At 46.8% G+C, this 20,337-nt stretch overlaps 1 protein-coding gene across 1 annotated transcript in view; it reads left to right on the top strand.

The window, feature by feature from the left end:
- PAPOLG (poly(A) polymerase gamma) overlaps nucleotides 1–20,337 on the top strand; it is an 89,188-nt gene that overhangs the window by 4,516 nt on the left and 64,335 nt on the right. The gene's annotated exons all lie outside the window — the stretch shown is intronic.

The raw sequence follows: 20,337 nt of genomic DNA, 5'->3' as shown, positions 1-20,337 counted from the left end.
GGGTCAGAGGGTGCGTAGCAAGGAGAGAACTAGCAGCTCCTTACCTCCCTTCATGATCTTCTGCTGGGACTGGGAGACCATGACATTTTAGGAATTGTTTTTTTTCAACCCATGGGATAGCTATCAGGAAACAACCCCTCACAACTCACCTGTAGGTTGCACTCCATCTATTGAAAAGTCTTGCTTTAAATGAAACAGAGGAGTCTTTCAGAAGACTGGCTCAGGTAATCAAAGTAGCAAACTACAAGCCATATACTGCCAAATGGTTAGAAGAGAACAGGTTGTAAATTTAAATACCACTTTTATTCATTAATCTCCAATGGCTAAAGACAAACTAGAAGCAAAATTAACATGATTGTAAACTAAGCACTCGTATCCTGTGGCTATGTTTTGGCCTGCTGAGAGAGAATGAGTTGGTCAAAGAAAGAGACCCTCATTGAGAGCAGTGAGATTAGCATTGCTTCTGTGAGCTCACAGAGAGTTTCTATAACCTAACTTGTTTTAGAGGCTGGTGAATACTACAATTAATCTTGGCTTCAATTTGGAGTGAAATGGGGGAAATGACCTGTTCAACACACTAATCCTAGTGTCCACTGGGATCCAGACTAATGTACAATCTCCCGCAAAGATATTTCTGTTGAAGGGGTGAAAAAATATAGAAAATCTTGTGGAAATCCATGGGTGCCAAGTAGAGCATAACATTAAGAGACATCTCTAGGCAAGATGAACACTATTTGTCTCTCGCTGGTTCAAACGGAAGCCTCGCTGTTCAAGCTGAAGTCTTAAGCAATTGAAAATAAGCAAGGATTGAACTACAACTGTCAGTACTAGACATGAATAGCTCACGCCAGTAGTAGCAAACCAGCTCAGTCAGAAAAATTACATACCACAGGCTAGCAGAGAAATCCCTTTCTTGGCTAAATATCCAGAGCCATGTTCTTTGAAGACAATTTCTGAGTATGTATTATAGCAGAGGGCCAGCTCCACTGTAGTTCAAGTAAGGGTCACTTTCTGTTTAATGGATGACTCTTCTAAGTGCTCTAAAATCTGGATGGTTACTTGGATTGCTCTGAAATTTGGTGTGCCTTATGGGGGCATGGGTTAGGGTTAATGAGCTAATTTTGGGGCCATTTGAGCACAAGGTGCCTGATATACAGTCTCCCCAAAAACATCTTTCCTTAAGCATGACAGATTCTATGAACATTTTTTGCAAGCCAGGTCTCTGATGAGTGCCTGAGACCCTTTGGGGACCAAACATCTAACCCAATTAGTGCTTGCCATCCACTATCCCTTTGGAACAGCAATACTGGGAACACTATTCAAGAAAGAGTTAGGTTATACAGACAGGGTCATGCCTAATCCTCACACATCAAAAGGATTACACTGCTCATATGCAGATAGAGTGCCCAAGAGGGTGGCTAGCCATCTGCTATTCACCGGCTCTGTGTGGCCGGGACATATTATGTCAATTAAACCTGCACACCATTCAAGCACCGCAAATTCAAACCCAACCTTGGGCAGAAATCTGAAAATGAAATGTAGACATGTTGCTACCATTGGCCTCTGTCAAAGGGTTTTAGCAGGGGAGAAGGCAGGTTATGTTGAGGAAATGTAACCCTACTACAAGCAGAAAATTCAGAAGACCCCCAAAGTATTTTCCAAAAGAAAAATAAATGACATACATAAATGCTTGCTGGGAGAGGAGAGGGAAATGGAGGTGGGGGGAATAGGAGGAGAGGGCTTTGGGGCTGCAGCAAGCAGAGGGAAATTATGGGAAGAGGGATAAATAGGGATGCATGATAGGGGATGAGAACTCCGGTTGGGGGGTGGAGATGTAGAGATTGGGAAATTGCAAGGGAAGAGGAGAGATACTGGAAGGGGTTACATGTAGGCAGGTAGCAGGATGAGTGGGGGGCATTAGGGGTCCTGGGAACCTGTCAACCACACATTCTCCCATCCTGTGTATGCTGGGATCTGGGGGTGGGAGGCTGTCCCTCTGTGGGTGTCCAAGCATCTCTCTCTGCCTCCCATTTGAGTGCAAGGATCTGGGGACACCCTCTCCCTCTAGTATGTAGAGCCCCTCTCCCTACCCCGAGGTGAGCCAAGATCTGGAGGCCCATGTGAGCCAGTATCTGGAGAAGCCCTGCCCCCCTGGAAAGCTGAGTGGGGAGCTGAGAACAGGCATGCTGGGAGCATGCACCAAGAATACACTGCTGAGACTGGGGTGAGGAGTTGAGAACGGGCATGCTTGATGTATATCAAAGGTTCTCAAGCACTAGCATTGAGGTAGGTGTGGGGGAGGAGGGGTACTAGGCCACCCATTGAGATGAATGGAGAAGTTTCTATGTCTCAGAGCTATTTTTCAGGCTGTATTCATCACAACAAGGTGTTCTCATTCATCTGAAAATATCACATTGAGATGACTGGCCACTTCACACCTCTCCAAGCCCCGTGTTGTAGATGGAAATGTAGGGCCCCTCCCAAGTCATTTTTTGTGCCTCAATTTCCTCATCTGTATAATGATGTTTTCCCTTCCTGGTAAAGTGCTTCAAGCTCTATTGAAAAACACTAGCAGCTAGGTATAATTATTACCTGGCCACAATAGCATGTCAATTGCAAACCTACATAACTACAACTGCCTAAATAACTACTAACTCCTACCAACAACACTTCTTTCTGCTTAAAAAAATTAACAGACAAAAACTTAATGCAGAGTTAAGGTTGCCCGATGATATCTCATGCCCTTTCAGAACAGTGAGTTCAGCAAAATTCAGACTTCTAAACCCCAGGAAATATAGTGTTAAGGTAAATGCCCACATAACCTTAACTCTGCCCCTTTTAAGAAGGGCACAGAACCTTAACTCTGCCCCAATACACCCAACGCACATACTTGTATAACCTTTGGGTCAGCTAGAGTTCACTTCATTGCCCTTCTCCAGTGCCTAAGAAAAAAACAACAACAACAAAAACTCCCATGGAAAAGTAGCTAGAGACCCAGGGTTCAATCTCTAAGGATTTTCAGCAAGGATTGCACAGGGTCAACCTCCCCACATTCAAGTCCCAAAAAGAACTAAAGAAATGAAGTTAATTAAATAACTTTATAAAATCTTATAATAAAGAAACAAATAATCTATTTTTTACAACATAACATGGCTATTTTATAACCCAGACATTGTCTTCACAGTTATACATAAACATAAAGAAAGAAAACAAACCAAAATCTGAACAGTTTAGTCCCTAAAGAAACTGAGAGTTCCCAAAAGCTTAGGTTTAGTTCACCTAAGACTCACAGTCTTAGATAACCAAATCTAGACAGTCTGCTGAGTTTAAAACAACATTTTCCCTTCACTTGCTTGTAGGAACCTTCAGTTGGAATCCATACAGATTCTTCCTCTGTTGAAATCACTGCTAGCCAGTCAGCAAACTGATTAACCAATCACTCAGTTAAGTCACAAATGTACAGATTTAAAGAAAACCCTGCTGTAAAATGCTTCCAAGTTAGGGACAACAACCTGCTTTCTGCTCCTGGGCTCAGCTTCTCCCAACTCACCACACAGGCCATGTGGCCTTTACTAAAGCAGCTGCCCTGACTCTTTGCCCTCATGGAGTCTGACCCCAGCAACAAGGGAACCCATTGGAACATACTAGAAACTACCACACCCAATTCCAGAAGCTTCTGGATATGGAGTGATAAATCTGCCTAGCAACAATGACCCAGACCCAACTCACTCCTACCTCCCCTCAATAGGTCTCTTAAAGAGATATCTCCCTATTAGGCACCTGGGTTACACTTGCACTCTGCATGTGCACTGTACTGAACAGGAGCTATGCCGGCCCTCCACTCAAATTTATACTTAGCCTACTCCACAGAAAGAATATATGCTAAATTTTACAACCCCTTCATCCTTATGCACATGATGCCATCTAACATTGCTTAGACAGTATTTGGTCCTGCCATTAGGGCAGGGGACTGGACTCGATGACCTCTCGAGGTCCCTTCCAGTTCTAGAATCTATGAATCCTTCATTAAACCCACAGACCATACTCATCTCCCACCTAACTGCTGACAATCCCCATAGCAGGAAGACCCCTGTGCCCTATTACTGAAACAACCTACACAATGCAGTGCTGAAATTAGACATTCCGGATCTCTCAGTGTACACATGCACCTCTTTCCTTTGATTACACACACAGGGATCTGGGAGAGGGACTCAACCTGCTCCCAGAGGGCATGCGCCCCCCGGCTCACCTCATATCACAAACACAGCTCTAACAAACTGCTCCAACTAATCCTTTCACCATGCAGTACAGCTACACATAACACAGTGAATGCAGCTGGAGTACATGCAGAAAATTCCCAGTAGCTATTGCCAGCTTCACAGGGCAGCGTTGAGATCACATTGGTATGTACCTTAACTCTACATTTCTTGGTTTTCAGAAATTTGAGTTGTGCTGAAGTTTATGTTCTGGAAGGGCATAAGATATCAGCAGGTAACCTTAACTCTGTGTTAACAAAGTTTTTTGTCAGTAAATATAATTACATATGCCAAGTAGTGTGACAGGCAACCTTAATCCTGGCATTTCCTAACTTTTGAGTGCTTGACTTTGCAACCTTTACATCATTTCCAAATTAAAAAAACAGAAATATGATGAGGAACCCTACAGACCCATAACTTGGGTCAGTAGCAGGGTCCAGTGTTTAGATCCACAGCACATACCTCTACCACTTGAGCTAATGGTAACAGTAGAAGCCTGTTATCCTCTATGTGAACCAGTCACTAGAACACTTTGCCAAAAGGCTTCACAGCTTTTTGCCGACAGGACTCATGAGCTCAATTTCAGGTTCTGCATAGGAGTGTGAGATAATGGTTATAGATACTTCTGCCCTTAGCCCATCTCCTTCCCCATCTGCTCTTACCCACCCATCCCAACCCAGCTCCTGTCCCTATTTCCCATCCACTGCTCCATACCAGCTCCTTGCCCTTCTCTCCCTCTGCTCGTATCCTCCCAAGAGCGGCGCCAGGGATTTTGGCACCCTAGGCGGGGGGTCCTTCCGCGCTCCCGGTCTTCAGGGCACTTCGGCGGCGGGTCCTGGAGCGAGCGAAGGACCTGCCACAGAATTGCTGCTGAAGACCCAGAGCGCGGAAGGACCCCCCGCTGCCGAATTGCCGCCGAGGGCGGCAAAATGCCGCCCCCCCCAAATCCTGGTACCCTAGGCAACCGCCTAGGTCACCTAAATGTAAGCGCCTCCCACATATCCAAGCTCCGTCCTGTCCATCCACTCTGCTCCTATCCAATCCCCTTTCACCCTGACTCCTGTCCCCCTCCTCTGTTGTTGACCCTTCCCCCCTATTCCTGACCTCCTCTGCTCCTATTCTACCCACCACGCCAGCTACTGCAACCTCCCCATCCTACTGTCCTGCTCCTCTAGGGCAGTGGTTCTCAACCGGGGGTCTGGGATCCCCTGGGGGGCCATGAGCCGGTTTCATGGGGTCCATCAAGCAGGGCCAGCATCAGACTCACTGAGGCCCAAGGCTGAAAGTCAAAGCCCCACTGCATGGGGCTGAAGCCCGAGGCCCTGAGCCCCCCCCCCCCCCTTTAGCTTCATGGGGCTCCCTGTGGCCTGGGTCTCCAAGCAATTCTCCTGTTTGCTAACCCCTAATGCCAGCCCTGGCTTTTATATGCAGAAAATCAGTTGCTGTGACACAGATGGGCCATTGAGGTTTTATAGTATGTTGGGAAGGCCTCAGAAAGAAAAAGGTTGAGAACCCCTCTTCTAGGGCCCTCTCTGCCTATATAGTCCCCAATCACTTCTGCTTCTACTGCCCCCCTCCTCAGCCTCATCCAAACCCCACTGAAGTCAATGGAAAGACTCCCAATATCAGGCCCCTAGTACAAATTAAGGCCCCAATCCCGCAAACACTTATGCAGGTGTTTAATTTTACTACTGTTGCCCCTTTTTGAACCAAGCAGTCAAAGTTGAGGGTGAAAGTAGAGACTGGTGGAGTCTGGTATTTTCCTTAATGCAGTCTTATTTATTTACAGGGAACATATAAAGTCCTTCTCAAAAGGCAGGAGGAACTGAGACCAAAAGGAGCCATTTCTTAGCTTACAGCTTCAAGCCTCTTTTGCCAACAGAGCCAAGCCCTGGCTCTCTGTCTTTTTCTAGGGTCACTGTCAGGATGGACTGAGAACTTGCAGCTGTAGCTGCCCAGTCTCCAAGCAGCCTATGAGCACAGCTGAACCACAGCAGAGCTACTTGATTGACTCCACTTCCTGATTGGCTGGGGAAGTCAGCAAACCTGCTCTTAACCCCAACAGCAAGAGGTGATTTCTGGATATTCAATGCTTGTGCTATCTTTCCCCTTCCTCCTGGCTTTGTAATTCTAATGCTGACCCTCTTGGCTTTAGTTTTCTGTTGATAGCTGTGACCTCTGGCTGTGGTTCCTGACTCTTGCTCCAACCACTAGGTCTGAGCTCCCACATCTTGGTTTGTGATGTTTGTATGGTCATATTTTGGCTTTCTATGCTTGGCTTTCTTGCTTTTTTTCTCCTCTCTGCAGTAGTGCTGGAACACTTTTAGTAGTAGGGGTGCTGAAATCCAGCCCGCTTACCCCTATCTCCCCCCCTGCCCTGCTAAGGCTTGGAGCAGAGCTATGTCTCCAGGAGGGGGGGATCTGGATGGGGTAAGGGGGCCAAAGCCACAGTTGCAAGTGGGGCCAGGAGTGGAGCCCCCAGCAGGGCCTGGCAGCTGCGACCCTATGTGTGGAGCCAAAAACAGAGGGCCCTGGGAGCTTAGGGCCAGGCATGGGGCTGGTGGCTGGGACCCCAGGACCTGAGCTGCAGGAGTGGGGGGTGGGGTGGCTGGGCATGGAAGCCTGGGAGCGGGGGGTGGGGCTAGGGCCCCAGGCATGGGGCTGGGAGTGGGGTTGTGGGCACCGTGGCTGGGGAGTGGGGCTGATGGCCAGGACTTGACCACCATGTGAGGTGGGGGGTTGGGGAGTAGAGTGCGGGCGGAGAGCTGGGAATAGGGCATAGGTATGGGAAGCACCCCCAGGATTTATGCGCCAAGCCAGCGAGTGGGGTGTGGGGCCAGCAGCCCTGCATAAAACCTGGGAGTGCTGCAACACTCCCTGCACCCCTACTTCTCATGCCTATGCCCTTCTGCCTCTCTCTGTTCTTGTCTTTGGTCTTTTCTGCCTTACCGCATGCCCAAAACAATACTCAGCCAACAGCTCCTGGACTGGTTCAGATGCTCTTTTAATCTTAGGTGGGGGCGTATGCTTACTTAATTACAGGGTGAGCTTGCACAAATCAATATCAATGGGGGTTTTAATGCAACCCCAAAAACCATTCCACCCAGCTCATTACTCTTGCCATGAGCAGTCCTAGTGATTTTTAATGGGACTGTGTGGGATAGTAAAGTTAGACACTGGAGTAAGTGTCTAGAAGAGCTCCCCTGGACTTCCTCTTCCATGGGATTGATATTTGTATTTTTCTTCTTTAGGCATCTAGCTTACTTTGATTTAAATAACAAGCTCAAGGGGAGACCCCATTTGGTATAAATAAGATTCTGTCCTTTTCAATATTAAAGGTAAAAATAAAGTAAGAACATACCATTGATTTTTTTTATTCCATTTACTGTTTTAAGATAAGCTATTTTCTTTAACTAAGAAAAAGATCACCAATGAAGAAAAGAGCATTCAGTGCACAGTGTATAAATATACAGTGCATAATAGCTATGACTGCAAACATATTGATAATTCTGTGTATACTATTGCAGAGGAGATCCCAAAAAGATCCTGTTTTCCTGTAAATTATTACAAAATGGGTGGGAGGAACAAAATAATGAAAATATCTCTCAGATCCAGAATTGTGTCTAGGCAGATTGTTATAAACATTTTTCACAAGGCATTAGCTACTCTTTAATAAGCTGTTATATCTTATCTGTATCTTTAGGAAAAAGTGATGTTTAAAACTCTTGAAAAAGAATTTATTTTAAATAGAGTGGCGTTAAAGATTAAGAATTTTTCCTAAGTGGGATTGGATAATTGTGATGGGGCTTTCACTACTTAGTCAGTAGTAACCAAAAGTTGTTACAATCTGATGATTTTTGGTGCCCTGTTGAGAAATGAGTTTGCTTTCTGTTTAGATCTCAGTGGCCACATCACAAAAATCACCAGTTAGTATTCACTGTCAGTTTCATCAAAGAGACCAAGAATGACTAAGTATGGAGACTGATCTACCCTTTCACCTCTAGAGATAGTCACCCTAGGTCAGGCTTGAAACAATGCCAATGTGCATAAGCTTCAACTGCCACTGCTATACTTGTTCTGTGAATATATACAAAGGACTTAGGCATGGATGGCACGTGAACCACTGGCTGGGGAGGCTAACCCCAACCCCAGCCATTCTGCACCCCTCCCCCCCCAGTGGCTGTCAGTCCCCAGCCCCAGAGTGCCGGGAGGCATCCCCCCACTAGCCCTGGAGCACTAGGAGGGCGGGTGGCACAGCCGCAGGGCCCCTCCCGGAGTGCCGAGCCAGGGCCCCTGCACAGGGGGAACTGCAGTGGTTTGCAGGAGGGGGTCTGGGGATGAAGCATGGCTGGGGCCAAGCCCGGCTGTTTGGGGAGACACAGCCTCCCCCAGCCTATGATACCCGCCGCCCATAGACTTAGGCCCCAATCCTGCAAGTTGGTTCATGTATGCAGACGCCTTATAAAACTCTACAATAGATAAATACTGCTATCCATTCTGTAACTTTCACAAGCACTAAATTTACACAGACACAGTATGACTTAAGGAGAGCAATGAAAAGTAAGAATCTTTATCCACCCTTGTAAATTGTACTGAGAGTTTCTGTGGCAGGTACTGTAAAATGATTCTGCACCGGCAGAAGGGTCAGCTCTTGTGGATCACTTTCCAGAATTGGTGCCTAAGTGGACTGAATAAAGAAAACTGAACTACTGACACCCTACCACTAGATGGACCTTAAAATTACATTTATCCTTTTATCTGAACTGAGAGGTGCAAATCCAATAAAGATCCCTGCCACCTGATTTCCCAGACAAGAGCTGTGAGGCTAATAGGTACAGTGTAAACCAGTAAAAGACTTTCACAGAGTTATATCTTATCTTTATGAGAGATGTACAAAATTATTATTTTGATGAGCACCTGGATTTTCTGTTTGGGACCAAAGGAAACTCAAGGGTATATTACATGTTTGCACACAGATGGCTTTTTAAAAATTAATACTATTGGCTTCTTTTAGACCAACAATTTTCCGAAGATATTATAAAAGTTATGGTGTATATGCTTGAGAGGGCTAACAACTTAATACAAATAAAATATTTACAGATTTTAATGAAAAATTTCAAAATGATAATAACATTGTTCTGCCATGTTGTGAACCCAGCATTACACTGGTGCAAGAGAATCAAGAAATGATCATGACCAGTTTGGTTTCCCCATCCAAATACATTCAGTGAAATACAATAAACCATATATACATTATTAATTTTAATTAGCAAAAGCTGTTAGTAGGACAAGTAAGTACAATGAAAGTGAGTGTGAGCGTCTTTTGTGTACATCTTGGCAGTTTCCACTGTGAGAACAATGTGAATGGGAAAGATTCAATACCTCATTGAAAAACACAAAGGCAATATGCACTGCATACTTGAGATACCAAAATAAGGTGTCACTCACAATAGATTGTGCAGACTTAAGTTCTTTGGGAAAGGGACTGTCATTTTCTATATGTCGGTGCAGCACCTAGCATAACAGGGTCCTAGCCAGGTCAGCTTCTAGGCACTACTTCAATATAAATATTAAATAAGATCATGTGTATCCTAGGGGCTCTGTTTCTTCCCTCAGGTTAACTCCCCCCCTTCCCTCCACAGTGGGACTCAAAAGTGCATCTGGGCTGCTTGGACTTGATTCTTTGCAGAAAAAAATAAGGGTGTCTTCACTGCAGTGTTAACCTGAGTTAGCCTGGCCCAGGTGTGAGCTATCTACAGGGGAAAGGGGGAACAGGGCAGAAAGCCAGATACCCAATGCCCACTGCCCCACTACCTATGAGGGAAAGGGGGAACAGGGCAGAGAGACACCCCCCCTCCCAATACCCATTCTTCCCACCACGCTACAGAGGAAAGGGAGAACATGGCAGATAGATAGATACCCTGATCCCCTCCTGCCCCAGCATCTACTGGAGAAGGGGAGAACACAGCAGAAACAGACACCCAAATTTTCTTCCACCTCAGTAGCTACTGGAGAAACAGGAAACATGGCTGAGAGTCAGACACCCCAACCCTCTTCAATCCCACCACTGCCAACTTAGCCCAAGTGACCAGCATCCAGGTGTAAGCAGCCACATTGCAAAGCCCTGCCTGAGTTACTGTGTCCTCACTGGTGCTGTGCTCCCCCTTGTGTGTCACTTCTGGGGACACATCCTGTGCTTCTTTGTGCTTCAGCTCTATGATTCTCCCCTGGTAAATTGTGGGAGAACTTGTCTGTCCTTCCCTGGGCAGAATTGTGGGACTATTACTGCAAAGGGGGTTGGTAACCAGCTCAAGGCCTTTACTTCACTGCTAATAGAGGTACGGTATGTTTTTATACTGAGGGAACTAACATGCATGAGCTATCCTGAGGTAAAACCACTATGAAGACAAGGCACTTTAGTTTTAACATGAGGTAAACTAGGTGAGGTCAACCCCAGGCAAGGGTATTGTGCAGACCTCACCTGGTTTACTTTGTGGTAAAACTAAAGTGCCTTGTTTCACTGTGATTTTACTTTGGAATAGCTCACAAGCCTGTTACCTGAGATTAAAAAACACACCTTTTTAGCATTAAAGACAAGGCCTCAGCAAAAGCCTGACTCTGGTTCTGTTCTAGCTCCAGATAAGCCGGTTACCCTCAGTTGAAAGCATCTCTCAACTTTGGAGAGAGAGATTTGTGTGTCGACACAAGGGGGTTAGGAGCAACTCCTGAGTAAGAGCCCAAATTAACTTTGCAATGGAGTAATACCCTCCCCAAGACATTCTCTCCCAAGTTGATGGCACCAAAAAGAGTTGTCACTCAGGTAGATTGCTTAGAGTTTCATAATATGATCTACTTCTTTATTACATGCTTTGATGGGCAGTGAAATAGTCAACACTTAAAGCACCATCATTGGCATCTGAGTCAGCACTCACAGAGATGAATGGGGCAGATCACACTTGTCAGTGCCATGGCTGCAAACTCTGCACAGACATGCCTTTACCCTTGTTTCTTGGGAGAGATGCTGGTATACACTACTGCCAAGGAGAGCCCCAGCTCATGCTTTCCTTCATAAAGCAACATCCTCCAACTACAAAGGAGAGTCACCAATTTGAAGTTAAATTCCAGTGAGTGAGGGGCGCCTGGAGCAGCATCTGTGGGACAGAGTCTCCTTCCCATGAGCAAGAGGGGCTCAGGACTGGGTCTGTATGAGGAAGGGTCCCCCTAAAGAATGAGGAAGCCCAAGACAGGGTCTCTGTGAGGGAATGTCCCCCTGAGGAGTGAAGGGGGAAACAGGACAGGGTCTGTGTGAAGAGTCAGTCTCCCTCCATGTGCATTTCCCATCAGAGACTGTTTACACTCCCCAATAGGCTGCAGGCTGAGGGAAGGGCGGGGTAGTCTTTGGCGTCTGGGGCTACTGGGAAAGCTGTGACTTGAAGAGGCGTGGCACTATATAGAGGCAGGCAGGGGCCGGCGGCAGCTTGCTTTTGGAGCAGAGTGTTGGTTGGTTTCACATGTGCAGTGCTTGCAGTGGAGGCTATGAAGGAGATGTGTGGGTGAGGATTGGCTGAACAGCCCTGGGGAGCTACTTTATTGTAGCTGCAGTGAAGTTTTGGGGCTGGTCCCTGCCCCCCTTCTCTGGCTATATATTGGTGTTCTTGGACTTGGCTACTTTCCCTGGGGTCCTTCTTTTTACCATGACTGTTGGGGGTGGATGGAGGTTTCACTAGAGCTGTTTGTTCTCCTTGGGCCCGGCTGTCTGAGGTTTTGGGGTGGACTTTAGGAGGGGTGAAATTAGCTGCTAGAGGAGCTCTGCTGTGGCAAACTGTATGGCCAGGTTCTTCCCTAATGTTTAGTTATCTCCATTTCTCCCTATACCCCATCCAATCATGCTGCTTTATGCCCCTTTTCTCCCCCCACTGTCTTAGGAGAGGGGACCAGTTGAGGCCAGTTTCCCTGTGAGATTTTTTTCACAGCCCTGAGTGATTCAACTAGGTCAACCTAAGTTTTAGGTCTAGTCTAGGCCTGATCTTCTTTCTTATGTGGTTTGATGAGCAGTGAAATAGTTAATACTTAAAGCCCCAGCACTGGCATCTGAGTCAGCACTCACTGAGATGATTGGGGCAGCTCAGACCTATCAAAGTTATGGCTACAAACTCTCCACAGACATGGCTTTACTCTCGGCTCAACTCTTGGGAGTCCTGGTATGTGTTCCTGCCAAGGAGAGCCCCAGCTCATGCCCTCCTCCATAAAGCGACATCCTCCAGATACAAAGGACAGTTGTCAATTTGAAATTAACCTCCAGTGAGTGGGGATGGGGACCTGGGGCAGAGTCTGTGTGAGGGAGCCTCCCTCTCAAAGAGCAAGAGGGACTGGCGGAAGGGCTGTGTGAGGGAGTCCTTCCTCCCCCTCCAGCCATAATGAGTGAGGGGATCCCAGGGCAGCATCTGTGTGAGAGAGTTTTTGCTTCCCTCTGCTAATGAGTGAAGAGGGCTGAGGGCAGGGTCTGTATGAGGGGGTGCCCAGTTCAGGGTCTGTGTGAGGGAGTCTCCCTGCCTTCCCCCCCAAAATGGGGGGGGGCAAGTCAGGGTCTTTGTGAGGAGTCATGAGTGAAGTGGGGATCCAGGCCACAATCTGTGTCGGCTGTTCTCGATAACCACTCAATCTCCCTGCATCTGCACTTCCTACCAGGGACTGTTTACGCTCCTCAGAGGCTTGAGGGGGGTGGCCTCTTCCTGCAGGGGCTGCTGGGATGGCTGTAACCAGTGGAGGTTTCATTATGTTGCAGATGGTGCTGCACTGCACCATATAAAGGTAGGGCAGCGGGGCTGGGTTGTTCTTGGAGTGGAGTGTTGGTCTGTTTTGCACTCATGGAGCTTGCAGCAGAAGACATGATGGAGATGTGAGGGTGAGGATCTGCTAAGCAGCTCTAGGGCAGGGATGGGGGCTGCTTTATTGTAGCTGCAGGGTAGCTTTGGAGGTGGCCTCTAGGGCCCTCCTCTCCTGGCTGTTTGAGGGAGGTCTTTGGACTCGGCTGCTTTTCCCAAGCCTTTGCTTTTTCCCCAGGCTGTCTGGCAGGGTTATTCCTGGACCCAGTCACTCTTTCTGGGACCTCCAGTCTAGGGTCATGGTCACATTTACTAAGCCTTGGACAGGGTGAAGTTAGATCCCAGAGGAGCTCTGCTGTGGAAAAACATATATGGCCCTTCTTTAATGCCTGCTTGTTTCCCTCCCCTCCATCCAATCATGCTGCTTCACATCCCTTCCTCCCCATTTTGGGGAGATTGGGGGAGGGTGTCTGCTTGAGGCCAGTGTCCCTCACCTTCCTACTGACTGAGCCCAGTCCACACATTCCTGATAAGCATGTGGGGAATCCTTATTGTCTTGCACTCAACCATGTCTTTCCCCCGTGATGGCTATGGGGCCCTTCAGCCCATTTTTATTACTCATCTTCTACTGTCTGTTAGCCAGTGTTTAAAGCACCCCTAATCTAGAGTGACAGGGATTTGTGTGTGAACAGGTAGGAGCAACACCTGAGTAAATGCCCAAGTTAACTCTACAATGGAGAAATATTCTCTTCCAAGTTGACAGCACTGAAAAAAGTTTCAGTGATTGCTTAGAGCTTCAATATGATCCATTTCTTGCTTTCATGCTTTGTTGGGCAGTGAAATAGTTAATATTCAAAGTATCACTGGCATCTGTTTTAGCACTAAGATGAGTGGGGCAGCTCACACCTGTCAGAGCTATGGTGCCAGCTCTCCACAGACATGGCTTTACACTTAGGTGATTCAGCTCTCAGGAGGGATGCCTGTGCCCTGTGAGGGCAGTAGAATGCCATACCATTGTTCTTTGCCACCTTCCGCCCCGCCCCCAACACAAGACAACAAAACATGACTGAGTGGGGGCAGTGCACTCCAAAACAAGGACACAAGTGGTTAACAGGCCACCTGAGAGGGTTTGAGCCAATGAGCAGAATTTGGAGGGGGAACAAAAGAACCTGGAGCTGCCCCAGATGGACTTCAGCAGCACAGAAAGATGCTGAAGCCCAGGGTTGTGCGAAGTCAGAACTAAGAGCTGCTTGAAGGAGAGCCAGCTGCTGTACTGGTGATTGTGCCCACATGGGTCCCCTTTTTGCAGAGCCAGACCCACCCTTTTGAACTCTCAGCGCACCTTAATGTCTGACTGCGTGGCCAGGTTGGACTGACCCTGGGGTGGGGTGGGGGGTTGCATTGATGTGGGCAGAAAGTCTGTGTGTTTCTTGCTAGGTTAGAGGTCAGGGCTGTGGGGTGTATGTTGTGCTGGAGCTGTAATGTCTGCTAGAAATTCTACCCTGGATTTACTCCTGACTTTGCCTGGGTTAGATAAGTGTTCTGTTATTGTGTGGTACCTTTTACAGGGGTTAACTCTGACCCCTAGGAGGAGGGTTGGTGTTTGTGCAGAGGCATATGGCTAGGACCCTTTCCCCAAACCGGGGAATCCCACACCTGACATGCTGGTATGTATTGCTGCCAAGTAGACCTAGTTCCTGTTCTCTCTAAAGCAAAATCCTCCAGATACAAGACAGAGTCACCAGTTTGAAATTAATTCCCAGCGAGTGGGGGCAGATGGCTGGGGCCAGGGTCTGTGTGAGGGAGTCTCCCCACCAGTGAATGAGGGGGACTGGGTTAGGGATTATCCCCCAAGGACTGGGGGAGAGGGGGTCAGGCCAGGCCAGAGTCTGTGAGGGAATCACCTCCCAAAGACTGAAGGGAGATAGGGACAGGATCTGTGCGGGGAATCCTGGACAACTAAGTTCCCCCTGGCTGTGCACTTCCTGTTCCTCACAAGTTGAGTAGGGGTGCCAACTTTCTAGTCACACAAAACAAACACCCCTGCCCCTTCCCTGAGGCCCTGACCCCCGCTCGCTCTCCCCCACACTCACTCACTTTCATCAGGCTAGGGCAGGGGATTGGGCTCTAGGTGGGGCCAGAAATGAGGGGTTCAAGGTGTAGGAGAGGGCTACAGGCTGGGGCAGAGAGTTGGGGTCTCCGGGAGTAAGGACCCCGGGTAGGGATGTGGGCTCTGGGGTGGGGCTGGGGCTGAGGGGTTTGGAGTGCAGGAGGGGGTGTGGGCTGCAGGGTGGGGCTGGGGATGAGGGGTTTGGAGTACCGGAGGAGGCTCAGGGCTGGGGCAGAGGGTTGGGGAGGTCCAGTTGTGGGCTATGGGAGGAAGTTTGGGTGCAGGAGGGACTCCAGGCTGGGGCAGGGGTTTGGGGTGCAAGAGGGGATTCCAGGCACGGGGTCCCAGCAGCGCTTACCATAGCTCCCAGGAAGCGGCCTCCTGGTCCTTGTGACCGCTAGGCGTATGGGAGGCCAGGGAGGCTCTGCATGCTACCTTCGTGCCTGCAGACAACGGCCCCCAGCTCCCGTTGGTCTCAGTTCCCAACCAATGGGATGCGCAGAGTCTGGGCGAGCAGGTAGCCTGCCTTAGCCCCAGGCCCCCACTGTGCCACCGACTGGACTTCTAATGGCCCAGTCAGTAGTGCCGACTGGAATCGCCAGGGTCCCTTTTTGACCGGGTGTTCCGGTCAAAAAACAGACACCTGGCAACCCTAAGGTTGAGGTGGGGCTGGTGTCCCTACAGAGGTTGTTGGGAAGGCTGTGAGCTGTGGCCATGTTGCTGAGGTTGCTGGCCATGCTATATAGAGGCTGGCTGTGGGAGCAGGGTTTTTTTTTTGGAGAGGAGCATTGGTCAGTTTCTCACACACAAAGATTGTAGTGAAGGTCATGAAGTAGATGCGGGGATGAGGATCTACTGGGCAACCTCTAGGGTTGGGGGCTACTTTATTGTAGGGTTGGGAGTGGCTCCTGGACCCTTTCTCCTGGCTCTCTGGAGTGTCATTGGACCCCAGACACTTTCTTTCGGGGGCTGTTTCTCCCCTCCAAACCCCCTGGCCCTAGCCCCACCCCCAGGGCAGCCTGAACCCCTAAACCCCTCATCCCTGGCCCGCACTCCCCACCCCAATTCTCTCCCCTAGTCCTGAGCAGCCTCCCACACCACAATCCCCTCATCCCCAGCCCCACCCCAGAGCCTACACCCCCAGACAAAGCTCTTACCCCCCCTTCCCGCATCCCAACCCTCAGTCCCACCACACATCACCTCCATATTAGTTCACATAATAAAATTAATTCCGCTCATGGACATAAAAAATTAAAGGGAATGCTGCCCAGTCCATACATTACTGCTAAGGGAGTGTGGGGATCCCCATTGGGCCTGTGTCACACTCAACAATGTCTGTTCTCAGTGATGGCTATGGGGTCCCTTCCATTAATTTTTTTTTATTCATCTTCTGCTGAGTTCAGCCTTGTCTAGGTTAGGAAAAAGATCATTTTAAAAAATAGATGACAAACTCTATTTTAAATATCATGTAGGCTTTGTCTAGACTAGGATATAAAGGTGTGATATCACTGGCAAATATTACATAGACAAGGCTCCCTACTCTTAAAGCCACTGAAAACTCAGCAAGTTTAGCAGATGTTAAATGCAATGTGTCCTGTTGTCAACATTAGACTCTTTCAGTATGTTAGCTACGCCATGACTAAGAGTTGGTTGAGGAGATCTCTGGCCTGCTGATACTGTCTTTTACTAAACCTTGGAATACCAGGGATATTCCAGAAGAGGGTTAATGTTGTACCTATGGTCAAAAAGGGTGAGCTCAATGACCCAGGTAATGATATGTCAGTTAGCCTGACATCAGTCCTAGCAAAATATGGGATTTAACTGAGAATTAAAAGGAGAGAAATATAATTAATGCCAATCAATGTGGCTTTATGGAAAATATGTCCTGTTATACAAACCTGATTCTATTTGAGATGACAAGATAAAGGTAATTGCATAGATTTAGTATACATGATAATATGAAATCACTGCTGATAAAATCTGCAGATGACATAAAGATTGGCAAGTCGTAAATCAGGACAGGGCAACTTCACAACATGATCTGCATCATTTGGTAAATGGCACATTCAAGAAAATGCATTTTAATACAGCCAAATTAGAAATTTAGGAACAAGGAATGCAGGCCATGCTTACAGAATGAATGGGGGCCAATATCCTGGACGGTGGGTGACTCTGAAAAGGATTTAGCGGATATGGTGGGCAAGCAACTTGATACGAGCTCCCAGTGCAATGCTCTGGCAAAAAAGGGCTAATCCAATGCTTGGATATGTAAACGGGAGTTAGTAAGTAGAAATAGGGAAGGGATTTTTACCTCTGTATACAGCACTGATACGGCTGGTACTGGAATACTTGAATATAGTTCTGGTGTCAATATTTTATAAAGGATTGAGCAATTGGAGTGTAGAAAAGCCACAAAAATGGTTTGAGGGCCGGAGAAACTGATTTATGTAAGTTCTCACTGCAAGGCAATCTGAGTTAAATAGTTAATACAAAAGATTGAGGTGACTTGATTATTCTGTAGCAGTTCTTGTGCTGGGAGAAAATACCAGGTGCTAAAGAGCTCTTTAATCTAGTGGAGAAAGGCATAATAAAAACCAACAGCTGGAAGCTAAAACCAGAGAAACTCAAATTAGAAATAACAATAATAATAATAATACAAATAACAGATTTGTAAGGGATGGTGTTTAACCATGGAAACAAAATGCCAAGGGAAGTGGTGGATTCTCCATATCTCGATGTCTTCAAATCAAGACAGGATGCCTTTCTGGATGTTATGCTGTAGCCATACACAAAATATTGGGCTCAATACAGGGGGTAAAGGAGTGAAATTTAACCTCCTGTGATATACAGGAGGCCAGACTGGATGATCAAATGATGTCTTCTGGTCTTAAATTCTTTGTTTAAAAGTGTATTTTAACAAGTGTTAAAAGGAAACAGAAGCTTTTATGCCATAATTAAAATGAGTTATGCCAAAATGCTGCTGTGACTCACCATTGTTGGCCCATATCTACTTTCAGAGGGGCATAACTGTCCAGTTATTGACTTTGAATGTGGACACTGACCTATTGACACCCCTCATGCGAAGGCAAAGACACATTTGGCCTGTCATAAATATTGACTTTGTACACACTTTACAATGCTGCGTACACATTGGAGAATAACACTAATATTGTATGTTAATTATATATATTAAATTAGAAGGAATTTTAATTTATTAGAAATATGATGCCTTCATAAAATCAACATGATTTCACTTTCAATGAGACTTTAAAAGGAGGGTAACATGAAGGGAAACAAATTCACATAAATACTTGATAGACCAGATCTGAAGCACCTACAGATGTACATTCCAAATAAATGCTCTTACTGAGGGAGATTAGCTTTGAAATCCCTAATTATGTCTCACAATGCTGCTGCATGTTCTATTAACTTGACTTTATCATTGATGAACCTTAACCCAATCCACAAAAAATGCAGGGTGTTGTCCATTTTGTGAATTGTTCACTTCTAAAAATAAACCAACTCAGGAAGATGCGACTTTAGTCATTGCTTTCTATACCCCTCTCCCAGAGGCTGCTTCCCTATCCTCCCCTTCTGGTGTTAAAGATTGTAAATCATTATCCCTATGCTCATTCTCTAACATGAAGAGGTTGAACTAGGTTTCCTTTCTCTTCCCCCTCTCCTCCCCTCTTTCACAGCTCCATTAATACCTGACTCTCTGCCACTGTTGATCAGCTGTTCTCTTCAGCTGATATGCTGTGATGGAGCCACAGAGAATTCTGTAAACATGAGAAGAAAAACTTTAGGACTAACACAAATTGGTTCAGCTTTACTTCTCTTGCAGACACCTACTTTCACTATCAACTTTCTCTCTAGAGTCTTGTCTTCCCTAGGAAAAAAGTGTTCTTAACTTGTTAGCTAACTTGAATTAATAAACTTCTGCCAGGAGAGCCTTGTTGAACCTGTGAAGAACAAGCCACTTTATACCTCTGCTATCCTCCTATGCTACAGTTGGGTGTGCAGAGCCTGTTCCCCATATGGTAGGCCCAGATTTGGAGTGGGGAGTCTGTATCTCCATGCTCCTTTCCCTTCCTGGCTCCAGCTGGTACATATACTCTTTACTGCCCCCACCACCTTCCCTTCTTATGTAACCCCTCAAAGTTTACCAGGGGCATGGAGAAATCTGGAAGAAATGGGATTTGGTAGCTAAGTGGTGATGAAGTATGCCCAGATGTGCCACTGGGACATGGGTAGTGGTTGTATGCAGATTCATGGTCATTTGGTGAAGGGAGTTCCTGAGATACAGCACCTCCAAAATGACCTGCTTATAAATTTCATAGTGCTTTAAAATTGACGTGCAAAAGGAAATAGCTTTAAAAATTGGGGTGGAGTTTGTGCTTCTAATTCAGTGTTACTTGATGAAGTTCCCAAAATGCATCCCCAAAACTACTTTTTAATTTTAAAAATGTGCTAAAATCCACATGGATAGCTAAATTGTCTTGAATGTTATCCTGGAACAAGGGCAGGGCTATATTTTGGTGAAAATTTGGGATCATCTGGCCCAACGTACAGATACAGCCCCCTAACAAAGAGCTCATTTTAATACTTGATTTAAAGCCCATCTGCATAAGGAGATTGGTTTTTAAAATTGGTATGCTACAACAGTGGCTGGGCTAGGATACCTTTTATGGGGGTAAGGGAAGAACGCTCATTGCAGAGGTGCAAAATGACTCCTCCATCTCAGTCCTCATATGCTGCAGAAAATTATGCAGAGCCCCTTCTCCTACACTACCCCTGAAGTGAAGCAGGAAGTCTGGAGCTCCCCCTCTCCCATTTACTGCTGGTAAACATGCTCCTCACAGCCCATTTCATACCATTTTCCTTCTTCCATAGATCCTCTCCAGCCCTACTTTGGAGCTGGTAGTGGAGGGGCAGTGGTGTCTTCCCAGGAAGACACTTCATTCCTACTACCATAGGTACTTCAGTCATGCCCTCAGATTACCACCACTTTTCTCGGAAAATGGTTTATAAGGCTTATTTTGTTGAACTTTAAATGACACTGGTTTACTGTATCTAATACGTAACTAAAAGTAAACCAGTAGTGAGATGTTCACTTCATATGTCTTCATCTTGCTGGGTTTGGAGT

The sequence above is a fragment of the Trachemys scripta genome, chromosome 3, assembly GCF_013100865.1.
Source record: "Trachemys scripta elegans isolate TJP31775 chromosome 3, CAS_Tse_1.0, whole genome shotgun sequence".
NCBI lineage: Eukaryota > Metazoa > Chordata > Testudines > Emydidae > Trachemys > Trachemys scripta.
This window is presented reverse-complemented; position numbering and strand designations above follow the sequence as displayed.